The sequence below is a fragment of the Tyto alba genome, unplaced genomic scaffold, assembly GCF_018691265.1.
Source record: "Tyto alba isolate M040663 unplaced genomic scaffold, T.alba_DEE_v4.0 Super-Scaffold_32, whole genome shotgun sequence".
NCBI lineage: Eukaryota > Metazoa > Chordata > Aves > Strigiformes > Tytonidae > Tyto > Tyto alba.
Window position 1 is genome coordinate 2,348,763 of NW_024881307.1, and position 16,106 is coordinate 2,364,868.

Sequence of the window (16,106 nt, forward strand, 5' to 3'; positions counted from 1 at the left end):
TAGAGTAATTACTTTCCTGCTCACCGCAGGCCGGCAGTTCAAAACCACAGCTGGAGAGCTGACAGTGTGTGCTCTCTTGCGACAGACGGGGGATGCTCATAAATGGAGCTTGTCCAGAACGCGTGCTCGGCTTTTTTCCCCACACACATATAAAATGGACTTCTCGGCTCAAGAGTGGAAAAACAAATGTTTTACTTTATGCCCCCAATTTATTTTTGTTGAATAAAAGATTATCTCGTTTCTTTAAACAACTAAAAAATATTGATTTATAGTTTCCTAATAATATTTCCGTTCTACAGTTGAGGCAAGTCTGTGAAATCTTTTCGCTTCGAAAATAAAATAGTATTTTATCACTACCTTTCTTCAGGGAAAACTTTCAGCCAGAACTTTACATGTGACTTATTACATGGCACTTAAAGCATGTTAGCGAGGTACTTTCTCTAGGTCACGAAGCAGAGCCCTACCAAAGCCAAACCCATTGATTATTCATCTCCTTCTGTACCGTGCCTCAAAACTAAGCTTCCTGGCACTGGGAAAAACTGGAGGTTGCCCAGTTTGCCTGGAGCCATGACAGGAGAGCCAGGGGACGTTGTGGTGCCAGCCACCCTCCCGCCACAGGGTGCTACTGGGCACCAGGGGACCAGGGGCAAAGATGCCGAAACATCTGGGTTACGCGGCAGAAGATGTGACAGAGACATTCCTGCTCCTTTCTCTGCTGCTATGTCACTAACATAACGCAGAAGAGCCTAAACAATAAACATGCCGTCGCCAGATGTTTAGAACATCTGGTCAGACCAATAAAGCCAAAACAACAACAAAAAATAACTGTGAAAAAAAAAAAAAAAAAAAAAAAGGGGGAAAGAAGGCATATTCGTGAAGCCTGCAGGTCGCAACCTTCTTTCTGATGTGACATGATGGGATTTTCCACAAAAGCCTCACGGCACGTCGACAGCGCAGGTATGAGCACCGTCCCTGCTCCCAGGGAAAAGCACTCACATCCCTGGTCACCAAGCCATGAAATCCCGGGGGGATTTGGACACCTGCCTCCCCAGGGCACCCCCATGCAGAGCTGTTGCCCTCCTGCCGTGTGGGTGTCTCTGATGGACATTTATGGCCTGTTTCATCTGCACATGACATAATCTTTACTGTATTTATAGCATCCCTGGGTGGTAAGGAAGTGTTCTCATTCTCCTTCTGCAAACTCATCCCAAAGTGCAAACAGGCACCACCGATGGGCTGTGGTCAGGGCTCCGCAGCTCCGCGGAGATGGAATTTGGGAAGCCAACGGGAGCAAGGCGCAGCACCTTGCCCAAGCTCACCCACAAAGAGCATGCGGGAATGGAAACCTGGGTCTCTCCAACCAAGACCTGAGTCCTTGCTGGGATGATCTTCGCTTGGTGGCCTGAGCATAAGTCGATGTCGTGGGATGTCCTTGAGTCTTCAGATAGCCTGGCCCGGAAACGCTGCTGTGTTAACATACCTAAAATGGACAAATGCCCATTTCGGAGGGCGGGAGGTCACATCCCCGCAGAAAGGGAAGCTCGTTGGGTTACACCAGTGCCCCCAGGCTGGTGCAATCCCAAGTGGGGACATCGTGATCTGGTTTTCTGCTCCGGTTAACCTCAGCCATACCCAAATGGGGCCAGTTCTCAGTTTAGCCCCGGTGCCCCAGCCCACCTTCTGCATTGCTTTAATCTCATTGATTTAAGCTCACTGAGTCCTCCAGGTGTAAAAACATGCAAAAACACTCGTCTTTTCCGCAGCGTGACTTGGCAAGTCAATGACAGGTCCAAGGGCATTAGACCCCAGCCTGGCTCATGCCTCCAAGTGCTCACAGCAGCCCTGGCCACCCAATGGGCCCGATTTTGCTTACAATTTTCATGTGCTTGCTCAAAGAAAGCCCAGTAATCACAGCTGAAAGGTTGTGACTGGGTCTGGATCATCTTGCGTGACGTTCGTCCGTCGGTTGAGCTTTCAGATCTGCTCATCTGTGCACCGTGCTGTGATGCTGGAGGCAGACAGTGGGATGGTTTGTCTTCCTTGGTCTGAGCCTTGCTGCAGCTGGGAGTTGAACTCGAATCCTGCAACCCTGCTCAAAGCGGCCGCCCCCGCTGCGTCCCGCAGAGAGCATGACCCCCATCCCACTCCTCCCAGCTGGTGAGAGGGATCCCTGGGAGCAAAGCCAGGGGACAGCGTGCCACAAGAGGGCACTTCCACCTCCCAGACACCGCTGCGGTAGGTTTTACATATGTAAATATATATGTGTGTGTATATATATATATATATATATGTAGAAAAAAGTCTGAAGTCAGGAGAAATGAATCATCTGGCAGATGAGGTGGAACTCCAGTTTGGTGACAGGCACTGGCGTGCAAGCAGGTCTCCCGGCGAGACCGGGAACCGGCGATGCAAAGAAAAACACCTCTGCCGGTGGCCGGCTGTCGGATGGAGAAGCCAGCGGGTCCTGGGCGGCACGTCCCAGCAGCCAGGAGCCAGCAAGCACGGCCGGCTGCAGCGGTGACCTCAGTAGGCAATAGAAAGGCAGGAGCAGCCTTGCTTCCAAGTTAAATAAAGACAGATATTCCACTCTGTGCCTTTCAACCACCCTTTCTGGAGCTTGCCTAAGCTCATTCCTCCGCAGGCATTTAGAAAAGGCCCAGGCAGAAACGCAGAGAGATTTCTCTACACCAGCAAACCTGATTTATTTGCCACTGACCAGGTTTGAGCTCTGATCTCTGCATCATTTAATTCCCCTGGAGCAAGGGGTTAAATAAAATAAATAAGGAAAATAAGCGCTCTGTAGCTCAGGGAGCAGATACTGGCTTCTTTGCACAAATAACATTTCTTTCTCTGGGTGGTGCTGTCCTGTCTCTGGCCAGCATGGGAAGCTTCAGCATCCTTCTCCTTGTCTGCCAAGGTTGCTTGCCTCCAACCGGGTCCATCTCATGTTGCCCAGCCAAGTGGAAAATACCATGATGTATATCTTTCCTTGGCAATTTCGAGATGCATCAGGGCAGTGAATAATCTCAAGCCTTGAAAACTGGAAATCTTTCTGCGCCTTGTGAAACCACCACGAGTGCAAGAAGGAGTCTGATTAAAGCAGAGAACAGTCAGGTCCTGGACTCGGTGAAAATATTTGTCAGTATTTCCACATGCCACCAAATCCTGCATCTTTCTCTGGGGGACACTGTATTTTCTTTAATATGAAGAAAAATCTGACTAATTATAGAGGAACTGTTTGTGCCTTTGTGCAGGGACAGGACCGTCCCTGGAGCTGCGATGATCATTGTGACCTTGGCAGGTGATCTGAATTTAGCAGATAAAAAGTGCATACATGGGGTGGGGAAATTTAAAAACAAGAGAGCTGTGATCCCAGTTGCACTTGTACACCGGGCAATGTGGGGCTTTGAAATATTTCAGGCAGCTCCAGATTTAAGGGGGGATATTTTTTTCCTAAGTGTTGCTATTTTAACTCTTGCAATTCTTCGAGCCAGCTCAGCTGGAAGCTATGACCATTTTTCTGATGCAGACGGGGAACGAGGACGTCCAGGCCCCACAAGTTTGTGGGACAGCCGAAATTATCACTTTCCAAATCGACCAGCAATCACAACACCCAGCACAAGGGACTTTTCAATGTGAGGAGCCACTTCACAGCCACGCACACCACTCCTGGTATGCAAGTCACTTCACAGTGGTCTACCCACGGCGGGTGGTGGCACCCACTTCTGACTCAGCTTGTGCCCAGACTCTCACGGGAGCCCCGGAGTAAGTGGTCTGGCTGTTATTTTTGTAGCATGTTAAGTAATAGGAATAATTCACCCTCCACCAGCTACTCAGCTTGTGACGTGGCTGTCTGCCCAGAGACAACGTTTCTGCTGGGCGAGGAGGTGTTTTGGATGGCGAGATTTCTAGGGTAAGGCTCGTCTTTCTCAGGTGTTTAGGAGACACGCAGAGCACGCTGGAAACTTTAATAAGCACCACAGTAAATCCTTGGAGGATTTTATTTTATTCCAGGACAAAATCTGGGGCACGGCTTTGGGGAGGAATGGAAAGAATTCCCCTCTCGGAGGCAAAGCTGCGGCGTTTTGCGGTGTCACTCTCTTCTGAGCAGCTTTCCACTTGCCAGCGAGGTACGGGACGGATGGCAGGAGGGCGATGGTTTCCTTCGCAGACCCATTAATCTGCGCGCGTGCTGGAGAGGGGGCGAGCGCCACGTCGCTTTACAGGCTGCTCATGCGAAATTTCATGCTGGTGAATGTAAATCTCCACCCTGGGTGACATCACGGCTGTCTCTATAATTACCAGGCAGATATAGCCTGGGCAGGAAGCCTATACATTCCACTCTGCCCTGCCTGCAGCTCAGCTGCAGCCTGCGCGGCTCAGCCTCGGGGTTGTGGAGATCCTCAGCCCTTCATCCCAACGCTTGCCAAGTCCACTGATCCTAAAGATGCATTAGGAGCAAGCCTGCATTTGGCAAATCGTTTTATTTATGGTAGCAGCTTAAGCATCTTTTAGCTTTCAGACTTAAAAACAAAGTTTCCCATTGCCTGACAGCTGGTTGTGTCTTGGTCCCGTTGGAGTCAACAGCAACGTCACAGCGAGAGCAGGATGAGGAACAGCCAGCGATGAGCCAGGTCCCCCAGGACAGGCAACTCCACCAAGCAGGGCAAAAAATGCACTTTCCAATTCATTGGTGATTTTGAAGCTTTGATTATTCCAGCTAAAATATGTTAAAAAAAAAAAAAAAAAAGGGGGGGGCGGGGGGGGGTGGGGTGGGTGGGGAAGGAATCATGAAAATAGGAATATTTATTTTTGAAAGAATATCAAAACACCTAAATGTTGAGTTTTCACGCTGTTTGAAATAGAATCAAAGGGCTCTTTCTAACCAAATGTGTCTCAAATGGAAAAAAAATATAAGCATTTGACAACTACCAAAACAGGTCACTTCAAATTTGAAAACACTAGGAAGAAAGTCCATATTCAAGAGTCGTTTGTGAAGCGTTTCAGTGCTGCTGAACCTGCGCAGCAGGGAGGGCTAGCCGGGCTGCTAACAAAAGGAAGCTTGAGCAATCTCCCCACTCGCCCATCTGCTTTGACTCCCCGCTCTACCTCTGTGGCTGGCTCCAACCAAACAGCCTCTAAAAGGCTAGATGTTCCAAAAGTAATTAAATTTCTGGAGATTTTGCAAAAATCAGCAGCTGGGTGGAGGGCGGAGACCCAGATTAGCTCCCCACCAAGGAAGAGGCGGGCAGGGCTCTGATGTTGTGCCTTCTGCTCGGTGTCTAGAGCTAATCAGCACCAGCCTGGCCCTGGCCTAATTCCTCCTGTTGGAGAGGTCACAGTGGGAAGAATGTGATGAGTTAGGGGACAAGGAAAACGAGCCCACAGGAAACCAAGCTTTATTAATTTTGCTGTCCGCAGAACATCTTGTAACGAAGAAAGGGGAGGGAAAAAAAAAAAAAAAAAAAAAAAAAAAAAAGCAATCGCCATGCAATGCCGTTGCATCCTTCCCTGGGACACTCCTTGCACCCTCTGCTGAAGAATTTGCCGGTGGGTGCCGGGGCAGACGAGGACCAGGGCAAGGCTGCAGCCACGACCCGGGCTCCCCACAAAGAGACGGGTGCCTCTTTGATCCTCTCTCCGGGGCTGGCCCCCTCCTGCTCCCACGTCCTGGTGCTCTGCGCTCGCTTACGTTCTGCTCTTCTGTTTCTGTTTATTTGTCCTCGATTGTGTCATTGTCTTAACCAGAAACTTGGAAAGCTTGCTGGCTTGTGCTGCCTTGCCATCTGGCGGCTAGCTAATGATTACAGTAGCAAACAAAACCCAAACATTTTAAAATAGGCCTGATGAAAGTTCATTTTTATGAAGAGGATAATAGGATGGGAAATGGGAGAGAGCCTGTCTCCTCCCAAGCTGATGAGGAACTGTCAACAGGGCTCTTCAGACAAGTGGAAATGCCCAATGGTGTTGTATCTCAAAAGTACTGATGAACAGGGACGAGGAAACTGAGGCATGAAGTCATTTGGTGGCAGAGCTAAATGTCCTGCTTCCCAGGAAAAGTCTGCACTGTGCAGGGGATGGAACCAGACAAGGAAAGGTGCTCTGAGAACAAAGAATCTTCTTCCAGATAGTTTAGGTCTTGACTCTACTGAATACAGTGGCATCCATGCTGTTCATCCTGGAGAAGGAACTTACCAGGAGAATTGGCCAGTGAAAAATGGATTTGGGCTTAAATGAAGCGATCTTATCTTTGGCCTCTTTTCCTCCCCCTGAGGGGAAAATGAATGACTGTAGCTGCCTGGCTTAGCTTCTATTTCCCTGGGTGGTTACGGGTGGTTGGGCACTATGAATCAAAGTGTCGAAGCAGGAGCCAGGAAATGGGCAAGGATGGAGAACAGGAGCTGAAACCACTCTACCACAAAGGGTCCAGGCAAGGGGAGGCCCAAAAAGACCTTACCTGACTTCAGCTAGGGACTCAGGGGTGGCATTTTAGCAGGTCCCCAGGCCCTCAGATTTCCACTCCATATTTTTTGAGGCCGTTTTTGGATGGCTCGGCCACAAAAGCTGGGGTTATGCAGCTGCCATCTGCTTTCGTTGCCCTTCTACTTCAGTGGCAATGCATAAGCGTGAGCAAGATGAAGGGCTTTGCTGAGGGAGGTCAGAGATAGTTGTGTGGGGAGGTGAGAAGGTGTGATGGAGCAGAGAATCCGCATGGACTGAGACTGTTCTTCCTTCCTAAAAAAATCTGATACTCCAGCCCCCGCGTGAGACCTGCACACAGTTTCTCTGGGGAAGGACCGATCAAGTGAGGCTCTGCTGGTTTGCTCCATCCTTTCCCAGCAAAAGGCTGTGCTTGACACAAGCCAGCTCTCTGCCCTTAGCATCCCTTGCTATCTTCAATATTACACAGCCCTTGTTGCCATAGCATCTGAGCATAGTTATCTCCACAATGACTTTGTGTAATGGAGCCATGCTATTATCTCTATTTTGCAGACGGGGAACCAAAACACAGACAAAATGAAGGACAGATCTGCAAAGTAGACTCTTAAAACTGCATGTGACGAAGCACGTTAGTACTTAATTCCCACTGCCATTTCCTGGGGCCAGAGAGGTTTTTTTTAAGTCCCACTAGAACCCATTTACATCTATAGGTACAGACATTTTTTTGCAGTTGACTTGCTGCAAGTTGAGGAGCTGCCTCTGTGGAGCACTTGGCCACCAGCTGAATCAGGGGCTCACGTTCCTCTTTCAGCTCCTGGAGCTTCATCGAGTCTGTCTGATCCCAGGAAATGAGTCAAGTTTTCCAAATGACATATGCCTGGTCCATTGATAAAGGCAGCACCAATGGCCAGTCTAATTTCTTCTTTACTTTCTTATGCCTCATAATGTCTCCCTGTTTCTTATCATTTGCAACACATTTGTTCCCAAAGACAATTCTTGAGAGGTAGCTGGTCTGAAAGCTGTTGTAAAAATGCAGGTGCTTCCTGCACATGCACCTTAAATCTGCCTGGATCTTAAGTGTGCACAGAGAGGACAAATAATCTCTGACATTTCCCTGTGTTGGTTGCATCCCTGCTGTATCCCAGCTTCTCAAGGAACATGTACCAAGGACTCCCAATTTATCACAAATGAACATCTGAATCCTGCACCCAGTGGAGCCAACGGCAGGTTTTATGGACTTCAGTACCATCAGGAGACCAATTCATAAATTTACATAGCACTTTCCATGCAGGGATCACAAACTCTCTTTATCATTCCCTTCAGACCTGGGCTGCCTCAGGCCCTGAGTCATTATCTGATCCATGGAAGCTGGGATATCTTGGTACCTCAAAGATCAAAAGGAAATTTTGCACGGTTCAGAGAGAAGCGTTCTGGGGCTGCTGGATGTGCTTACTTTGAGCAGATTTCTCTTCCTTTAGGAGTCAGTGGGACCTTTGTCACTGTGATCAAAACCTGTCCTAGAAAGCTTTGCTGCATTAACTGTAGTGATACCATCCCTGTCTTGTACAGAAACACTTGTATAAAAGTGTTTATAGCTGCGTAGCTCCAGAGTTTTCCTTCACCCTGAATATTTTACCAGCACAGGAGTATTCATGTACCCCACAACACCCCTAGCACAGATAGAGCTGCTCTTGCTATGCATTGTGGCTGTGCAATAAAACCACCACGTGAGCAAAGTAGGCTGCACCTGTAAAAGTATATTTTTTTGTCACTATAACCACCCCAGCACCATAATGCTGCTGGCAGAGCAGTCAGGCAGGAATCACACTGCTTCACAGGCATCAACGGAGCTGTGCTTACCAAAGCCTGCAGTTAGACCTGTCCCCCTCTTGATTTGGGAAGTGAAATAAGTTAGTTCTGCCGATACGAGCAGTAGCTGATATGGACAAGTGACAATATGTCATCCAGAGCTGCTGGGACATAAAATATATAGCACTTTTCATGCATGCAGGAGAGGGGAGATAGAGATTTCCTGACATTCTATCATCCCAGTTTGAGCACTGAGTATAAATGTGTTTACACTGTGATTTTTTATCTAAAAGACTAAGTCACACCACTAGCACTGTAGCTCGGCAGAACTTCTCTCATGTGGACACAGCCTGGAGTCCTTCCCCATGACTTGAGCAACATCTGGGTGTCCCTCCAGCAAAACTTGGCCTCGGAGTGCCTAGAGGGAGATGGCCATCCCAGGGCTCCGCTGCGGAAACGCCACCTCCCCTTTGGGAATAGTCTGATGTTTAGGAACAGGGCAGGATAACAGGAGCACAGGGTTTACAAGTGCCTGTTGCACCGGGACCTTCGCTGAACTTCCTTCATCAATCTCCATCAATCCTCCCTTTCGTATGACCCAATTTGGTCTCTAAAACAGCTCCCTTCCTCTTTTTCCTCCCCTCTCTCGCTGCCCCCCAACACACACATGCACATTTCCTTTTCCTTAAACAAACATTTTTCAGATTTAAAAGTGAATTCTCAGTCCAGGCTGGAAAAAGACAATGTGGCCTTGCTCCTTATCTCCTGCTATCTGCTGCTGCTTGTACTTACAACAAGCTGTGAGCCTAGATTGGGTTTACAGTAGATTTCAAGTGTTTATGAGCCACAGGAGGGAGAGAGGAGGGGAAATCTGGTCGGTGAGATAAGTCCAGGAAATAGGGCTAGTGACTGGAGCAGAGTCAACAAGTTGAGCGAGCAACCGGACACCTCTAAAGACCCAAGGATGTGTGATTCAGTGTCACGACTTCAGTTCCCGCAGCAAACAGGAGTGCTTAGAGGGGATTCGCTTGTAATTGTTATGGGAGGGTTCGTGCCTGGGATGGAAAAGGGAAACATCTTGATCTCTTTATAGATTTGGAATATTTTCCAATTAGGATCCCAGATTTAAGCTCCTCAATCCATAGGTAGGCTCCTCAAATAAACTGCTTGATTTTCAGGGATTGCAGAGCACATGCTAGATTCAACAGCAGCTCACAGGTTGGTCTATCGCACTACAGGGTTTTATAATGTGTTGTGTAAATCTAGAAGCTCTCTGGGGCCTGGAGGATCATCTGGTCTTTGTTCATATGCCACCCAGGGCAACGTGGCTTGGTACCAACAAGACAAGGTAGTAGCTGTTCACATAGTCACTAGGATACTTCTATAATCACCTTTTATCCCCATGCGGACAAGGTTTTTGATAGTAACTGGAAAAGTGTGTAGGCTTCATCTGTAATGTATTTCAAAGACAAAAATATCCACGCTAGTTATATCAGAGAACAGTAATTCACATTGTTCTAGACAGCTCAAAAAACTGTCTCCAAGCATGGCTGTGGAATGAAAATTGAGGTTGTTTACTCTTCCTCTGAAAGCCCAAATGGATGAAGTCTTCATGCTCTGTGGGTTGTTTCTAAACAGGAAAAATTTTACAAACTATCTCCTTCAGGAGAGTTGGTTTGGTTTTATCTTAAAATCTGTAGCTTATGACATACCTTTCATATCTTAGCTACTGAGCAGAAAGAGAGTCTTATGAAGACCGTAGGGACATTGACTTCCAGAAGCCATCAAATCAGCTGCAGTAGCCTGGACCAACACAGCTTTTGCACTGATCAAGCTATCTGAAATACCAGCATTCTCATCTATTTAGCCTGGTTGGGTTTTTTCTCGTGTATTGGTACAGCCTTTCATTTGGATGCAGCTATCTGGTAGTTAACTTGCTCCAGCATCCTCAGTTTTTCTCCCCTTGTTGTCACAGCCCTAGCACACATCCAGCATCAGTAGTGACCTCCAATGTCCCAGGGTTCATGTGCTCAGGGCACCAGAGACCAGCCAATGCTCCAGGCAGTGTCCCTGGTCCAGGTACCTCTGAGCATCTTCCTCAAGTGCTCTCCATCATTGGCACAAAAGGAAACCAAGCCTTCCCTTCTCCTTTACACAGATTCCTCTTTCACCCACACACCTTTCCCTGTGAATCTCCTTCAAATCCCTGTTTCATCCCCTCCACACTTTTGTTGTCCGAGGAAAATTGGCATTCCTCCCATCTTCTTTCCTTGTATACAGAATATTACATTCTTCTTGTCCCAGACAATTTATTTGGCCTGTAAACTGCTGGTCAAAATAAAGTCTACTGAACTCAGTTCTTTCCGTTGTCTCCATTCTGGTAGGGATGTCCCGGAGGCCCTGTCAATGAACAGGGACATGCCCTGACATTGAGCCATTTCATGATACAGCAAACGCTCACAGCAAGCACTTCATAATACTAACCAGAGAGATTTCCCAAATCATCGCTCCTATCCATATGGGAATAGTTATTCTCACATAAAGCACCTTTATACCGAAAAGGCTGCAGCCTCGCTCAGGACGAGCGGGCACTGAAATGCTTTAATTTGACTGGTATACTCCAAGCTGTCTGATGATAGTGTGTAGACAAGGCCCAAGGTATAAGAGCTCTTCAAGAGAAAGTCTTTTGTGGGAAGGGCTGTAAAACACCATTTTACAGTGTTGTTCTAAATTTCCTTTTTATTTTATGGTTCATCTAATTCGAAGAGAAACCTTCTCTGCAAAGGAGTGGAATGGGAAACATGCTTCCATGTCAAAACACTTGGAATCACATCAAGCTCCTGTTTTAGCCATTTATTTTTCTTTAATTCACCTCGGTTTGGATTTTTGTTTTTTGTTTTGTTTTGTTTTTTTTTTCCCTTTTTATGCATCCATCTGTTTATGTTGCCTTTTGGTGGAGCCAACTCTCTTTCCCCCTGCTCACCTCCTTCACCATCCACACTGTTTCAAATACAAGGTGAGATATTTTCAAGAAATTAACCTCTGGGAAGAAATAATTGATGCGTTTGCCTGTTTGTTTGTTTTTCTGTGGACACCAGAGCAGATGGAGCAGCTTTAGAGGTCCAGATGTGTCTTCACAGGCTTCCTAGTCTACCCTGAGCAGCAGCTACTCCAGGACCTCAAGCCCAAAATGGCCAGGGTGGCTCTAAAGGAGCTGCAGATTCTCATCAGCACAGTGCAGGACTTGAGGGTTTTGCTTAAAGAAAGCAAAGAAGAAACCCCAGAGTAAGCAGACGCAAAGGCATCATGCTATGAAGCTGGACTGTACAGGAGGGAGAGCTGTGCAGGAGATAAGGGCATCCTCGAGTTTTGTTATTTCAAAAAAAGATTTTGATCTTCTCCTAGAAGAGATGCCTCATGTAAAATCGATGACGGAAAAGCAAAGTAACAGCAAATCTTGCAGTAAACTTTGGGTCACTGCTACTTCTCTTTTCTTAAGAGGCAAAACTCTGCTGGAGGAAGAGACTTGCTTTTAATTTCTTTTACTCTTTTCTTCTATTTTTCTAGTTAGCGTCAGCTAGGCAGGTGTTTATGCTGGTGTGTGAAAGCGAAAGAGAGTGGTAGGGGCTCATTTGGGATGATAAATACTGGTATTATTTCCCGAAAGGGGCATGGTAGACACAGAGGGTGAAAAATGCTGTGGAAGAGGGACCCTCTTCCAAAAAAAGGAGGGCAAAAGAGAGAGTAAGACAGAGGTGGAAGCACAGGGATTTGGGGGGGGAACGTGCTGAGTGCCACGGCCACCATGGCAGCTGAGGGGAACGGCACGACGGCCATTTCACTGCCCCTGCGGAGAGGTGTGAGGTGGCCCGTGCTCCCCATTGGCTGCCCGTAGCCCTTGACCCGCCCTCTGGCAGAGAACAGCCAATTGCAGGGGGCCGCTCTCCCCTGACAGGCTGAGACTGACAGGGCGGGGCGCTCCTCACGACACATCCCGCCATTTTGTCTGAGGCGGAGCACCCCCTCCACAGCCCCATTCCCTCTCCCCTCACCCCCACAAGGACTGCAGCGTCCCCTCCAGCCCAGACCCCTTCTCCTCAAGGCTCAGGTAAGACCCTGCAGGTGCAGCTGCAAGGTGTGGCATGGCCGAAAGGCATTTTGCCACCAAATGAACATTGAAAGGGCTGAATACCAAAAACTCTGGTAAAAAAAGGCGTCACCAGGGCCACATCTATGGTAGTGAAGTCCCAGGAGAGCGGAGGCTCTATGCAAAGGCTGCTGGGTATCCACTGAGGGTTAGGACTTGGATGGCCTAAAGAGTTTGCAACAATTTCTGTCCCACTTCTGCCACTGAGGTGCTCTCATGGGGCCCAAAGTCTTACCACCCTGTCCTTAAACTTTCCTTCCCACCCTTTTGTCTGTTAAACGGTATTTGGGTCAGGAAATACCTTTCATTATAACATTTATATTCTGCCTGACATAACCTGCAGGAGGATATCTCTAAAATCTAGTCAGAAAACTAAAGAAAAACAAAACACAAGAACTGAGGATCAAACGAGCCCAGTCACAAGCCAAAACTGGTTTAACAGGAGTTACATCATATACTACTGACATTAAATAATTTCCTCATATGATTATAAACAAGGGGGAGTGGAAACTCCAGTGTTTTGTGAATGATCATGTCCTTAAAAACAAATACAAACCCCACACTTTTTCTAGCTTCACAATAAACAGTAGTCAAAATAAATAGCCTGAACAGTGATACGTCCTCAAATCAAGACAGTGCAGCAAAAGTGAAAGATTATTGTTCCCATTAAGCAGAATTTATAATTCCTGGGACATACATGAACCTTCACCTAACATTTCTTTTTCAAGAAAAATATAGAGTCTAACAATGACAGCAATTCTTTTTTTTCCTATCCCCTCATTTTATCTCTGTAACTAAAGCTTTTCTTTTGTTGTGATAATGATTTTATCAATAATTTATGATTATTTATTTTAATATACTAATCACATTCATCATTAATATTATACCAGGGTGAAACATATTCTATTTCAAAGGTGATTTTCATGGTAGAGAGTGATTTAGCAAAGATTAACTGTTTTCCTAAAAACTATTTATATCAGGTTTTCTGATTTTCAGTGGAATTTATCAAAGTGCTTTTATTTACATTGACTAGTGAAAATGAAACAGCCTATCTTCACTGAAATGAGTCTTTCTGATTTCTCTGAGTGAAACCTTTTTGAGATGATCACTTCAGTTTTCCTTGAAGTAAACATTTTCTTTTCATGCCAAAATTATAAATTTGCCCTACTTGTCAACTGTAAATGAAAATTAACAGGTGGGAATTTCCTATAGAATTACAAATTTTAATTTCAGCAATATGGTACTATTCTGCCTAATAATAATTAAATTCAACTGCTCCTTAGAGTTCCAGCCACGCACAAGTACGTATTGTATTAGATGTTGCTTAAAGATAGGACAGGGAAAAAAAAAAATTACAGACACAGAGGGGTTCTTATCTCATCCAAAATCTCCCCAGCAGTACACCAAATGAAAAATCAGATGAACATCTCTCCATAGTAGTACTCTGTTTCACCCTTTCTTTCTTGAGGGGGGACATTTATGAAGCTATTTTTATTTGGTGTCTTGGACCTATCTGCGAGATATGTTTGTACCAGCTAAAGCAAGTTCAAAGACAGAGTCCATGCTTTGAGAACAGAAAATGGTAAGGTGTTTTGGAGTCCTTCATGCCTGTGAGATTTTGCCCCTTGGTCACAACTGGGTCTTCAAACTTTCTCCCAAGCACACAAATTTGGCTGTTGTGGTGGCTGGTTTCACTGGCCTACTCAGACAGAGTCATCACCTCAGGCTTTGGTTGGTCTTCTTGACCATGGATGGGCCCAAGCTACAAAATGCCTTCAAATTTTGGACCAAGACTGTGAGAGAAGCAGGGGGAAAAAAAGTTGTTGTCATAATTTTCCCATATCATGTGGAAATGATGATGGCCAGTTAAAAATCACCACATTTTCCTCTTAGGAAAGAGAAACTGAAGAACAGAAGTGTGTGTGTGGTTACATGTCAAGCACTGGAACTCCTTTTGACTTCACATACTTTCCCCTTATTTCTAATTAACATGTTGAGGAATTTTAAAATGTAATAAACATTATTTCTAAACAACCAGAAAGTAAAGCTTGCTTATTTCTGGTTTGATGTAAACATTTATAGCACAGCTCCATCCTTAAACAGTTAATCTTATAGTGACCTATTAAAATAAAATGAATTGTGTTATAATTCATCCTAAAGCAACCTCAGGGTTAGTGTATCAGGTAACTCCTGCTTTTGCAGTCCTCGTGACATTTTTAATCAAATTCAGCTGTAATTGCTGGAGCATACACATGCCTCTTTTAATATTCTGCCTACATTTGGGACTCATATGAGTCTGTTTTCTCTTAACGTATCTAATAAATAGAAAACATGAAAAGAGCACATTTTTCAGGACTCCGAGCTTTTCCACCGTTTCATTTGTTCTAGCAATTGTCTGACAGGCTTATGAGAATCGAGCACTTGTCAGGTTTCCCCCACACACCTTGGATAAAATTCTTTGTGGGTTTTAAGTCACTGTTTGTGTTGCTAGCACCCTGTTAAAGGGGGCATAGGCACAGGCAAGAGCAGCTGCCACAGGAGCAAACTGGAAGCGCCTATGTGCGGGAGGGAGTGATTTCATAGGCATCTTTAAAAAATCACTGCCAGTGATGAATGTTGAAATGTTGCTTACACACAAGTCACCTACAGTTTGTTGATGAAAACTTGAAATGTCATGTCTGCATTGGAGCTATTTGTGTAAACAAAACTTCTGTTAACTTTCTCTGCTCAGGAGTGTGTGGGGGGGCGGTGGTTGATTTTTTTTTTTTTTTTTTTTTTTTGGTCGTCTCCAATGCTACAGCTGTTTCCAATTTGCCAGCAATTTTCTGTTGGGCTAGTAAAGCTCCCAAGATGACTGCAACTAGCCACATGGGTTTCTCGACTGGACTGCGGGGTTTGATTACAAGGGGTAGCAAACCCCGCTCAGGATTCAGGGCAAGCATTTCCCCTGAACTTGTAGGTGCTTTACATCCTAAATTTTTGTTAGCGCCAACCTTTAAAGTTTATTTCATTGCAGCTTATCAGGCGCACGTGCTCAGTGGTCCCTGTCAGAGCCAGGCTGAGATTTGGGGCGCGTTTGCTTAAAAAATAAAGGAAACTCGCATGCAAAAGGCACGGGGGAGGGATGCAAGCGCCTGTTAACTGCCCCTCAACGAAAATAAGAGGAAGAGAGTTTTGTTAACACAATAGTAAGCCCTCGGGGTTCCTCTTCAGCTACGTGTTTTGTGTAATTCACACGTGGAAACGTGAGAAAAGAATGAAAAATGACTTTGAAATGTGATCTGACTCGGTCACTAGCTAGCTCGGTTGTGAGTGTGCAGAAAGAGTTGTTCGCATCCCCACAGAATAATGAGATTAAAGTTTACAAACGGCATTTTTAACCCCGATGCGTGCAATTTTTTTTAAAGACAATTAAAAATGACAACGCTGATTATTTTTTTTTTTCCGATTCACTTTCTCTCCTAAGCACCTCGCAAGTCCCTCCTGTCACGTTGATTTTTTCAACCTATCGGAAGTTATCTTCTCTCTAAAATCCCTGTCGCTTTACCTTGCCTAGGAAACCGTTAACACAAACAACAACAACAATTATAATAATAACAAAGAATCCGAAGAATTTCGATATTAAAAAGTGGCTCTGGCGAGGTCCCTGGTCACTGTGTACAGGTCTGAGTCTGTTTTCCTTGGAAATTAGGAGGAATGCTAAACGCCT